The 2532-nt window shown below is 39.3% G+C and overlaps 1 pseudogene; it reads right to left on the bottom strand.

Moving 5' to 3' along the window:
* Positions 1-1585: 1585 nt before the first annotated feature.
* On the bottom strand, positions 1586-2260 carry LOC102826307 (annotated as a pseudogene).
* Positions 2261-2532: the final 272 nt, after the last annotated feature.

Here is a 2532-nt window from a genome sequence, read left to right as displayed (position 1 = left end):
AGCTCAGGCACCCCTATAGTCACCAGAATGGAGGTGAACAGACAGCAAGGGACCAATGAACAGCTACCAAAAGAAAAGAATGTCCACACCTTTATCTCAGTGGTTCTGCCAGGCATCTGTGGCTGCTCCAATCCTTCCCCCACATGGTCTCACCCAAAATGGCGGCTCCTGGAGCAGCCGAGCATCCCGGACTAGAAAGTAATAGAGTTCTTGCTTGTGCCACAAACTCACCCATCTGTGAGCCTTCCAACCTTCTAAATATTCGTTTATATGTGGTTCAGAGTTCTGAGACCATCCCCTGAGCCTGCTTGGTCGGGTATTCTGTGTTGATGTTGGCGGAGCTCTTTACTACACGTCCACCTGATCTGCCATCTTTTTTCTCCTCAGTTTCAGAGTCTTTTATGACACCCATTTTAGTTTTTTCCTTTTTTCTTGTCTTCTTAATGGCCTCTAGCTTTCTTCCTGTGTGATGTTCTTGATGTCATCTCGCAAGTCTTCTGTTCTTCCAGATGATCTCTAAATTCAGGTGGGATATACTCAAGGCCATATTTTGGTTCTCTTGGATTTGATTTAATATTTTTCAGCTTAAGCCTGAACTTGCATATGGGCACCTGATGATGTGTTCCACAGTCTGCCCTGGCCTTGTTTTGGCTGATGATATGGAGCTCCCCAACATCTCATTCCACAGATGTAGTCAATTTGATTTCTATGTATTCCATCTGGTGTGATCCATGTGTATACTCATCTTTTATATTGTTTTTAAAAGTTAATTGTAATAAAGAAGTCATCAGTCTTGCAAAATTTTATCATGTGATCTCCAGCATCTTTCTGTAACCAAGGTAATTTTCCGACTGCTCACGCTACTTCCTCTTGTTTCCAACTTTTGCATTCTAATCACCAGTAATTATCAGTACATCTTGAGGTACATGCTTGATTAATTTCAAATTCTTCAATTTTGTCATCACTGACTTTAGTGGTTGGTACATACATTTGAAAAATAGTTGTATTAACTAGTCTTCCTTGTTGCTGTTGTTAATGCTATAGTAGAGTCGGTTCTGACTCATAGCAATCCTGTGTAAGGTTTCTGAGGACCAGCCAGTGTGTTTGAACTGCCGACTTTGTGGTTCGCAATCCAGTACTGATCCTACAACGGGACATTATCTTATCATAGAATTATATAATTCAAGACAGATCTTGAAAAGTACTTTTTAATGATGAATGTGACACCATTCCTTTCCAATTTGTCATTCCTGCTATAGTAACACACGTGATAGTAAGATTCAAAATCCCTAATGCCAGTCCATTTCAGCTCACTAATGCCTAGGATATAGATTTTTTTTTTTTATTGATCATATTTTTATTAAATGCAGAAGAAAGAACAATGGTAAACAAATACATAATTTCCCAAAAGGCTGCTTTGTGATAAAGTACAAACACATAGTGTTCATGGATTCTTTAAAATGGTCTGTGATATTTGGCTTGAGAATCGTCTACTGCTTTAAAAGGTCTTTCAACCTAACTCCCATACTGTTGTCAGGCGACACTGGAAAAGGTGTAAATGTGGGCAAAACACCTGAGATGGGTTTCAAAAGGAGATGCGTAGACCCATCAGTCCAGTGAGATTAACAAGAGGCACGGCTTCAGAGCGGGGCACTAAGAATGGATTCACATCTGCTCTCCTACCAGCTCTGGAAGCTGTTGCTTCTTTCAAACTTTCTGGTTCATTTGTAGCTAGTTTTCTCCTTCCTGGTCAATCTAGAGGTTTCATATCATGAACAGAAAGCTTTGGCAGTGGAATAGATGGGTGAGATTCTGGTTCTAGAAATTTAACAAAAAGTTCTGAAAAATAACTTTTAAACAGAGATTGCTGACTTGATCTCAGAGGTGTTCTGGGTACACTTTTGGATTCTCCTCCAAGCCACCCAGTCATCCACCTGGTAACACCACCCTGATCTTTGTTAAACAACTGCTCCATTTCTTCCCTTTTGATATTCAGGATGCTCTCCATTAATCAGAACACTTCATGATGCTGATTTTTTGGTGTGTGAAAATGTCCAATGAAGAGATTTCTCATCAGGACTTTATCCACTTTTCCTTCTGTGTTATTTAGTAACTTCATCAATTTCTTTTGTACATCATCCAGCATTTCCTTTTATAGCTCATCTTGTTTCTTAAGTTCTTCAATATGTTCTTCCTTCAAATCTAAATGTTCTGTAAGTCTTGATGCTGAATCTAATGCAGCATTTGCTTCATCCAACATTACCCGTAACAATACCAGTTTCCCTCCATGTTTTCTGCTTTCTTCCTCCATTCAGCTACCAGCTGGTTTTGCTTTTCTAGCTCGGCAGAATACATAGATTTTTAAACTTTTTTACTCCATTACAGTTTTTTTTAACTTCCAATTTTCCTTGACCTGTACTTTATGCAGTCCATGCTCTAATTATTAATGATTGTTTGCAGCTGTTTCTCCTCATTTTGAGTTGTGCCCCATTACCAAATGAAAGCTTTACTCCAGTTGGATCCTCACAGTCA

Source organism: Chrysochloris asiatica, unplaced genomic scaffold (genome assembly GCF_000296735.1).
Source record: "Chrysochloris asiatica unplaced genomic scaffold, ChrAsi1.0 scaffold00201, whole genome shotgun sequence".
NCBI classification, from domain to species: domain Eukaryota; kingdom Metazoa; phylum Chordata; class Mammalia; order Afrosoricida; family Chrysochloridae; genus Chrysochloris; species Chrysochloris asiatica.
This window is presented reverse-complemented; position numbering and strand designations above follow the sequence as displayed.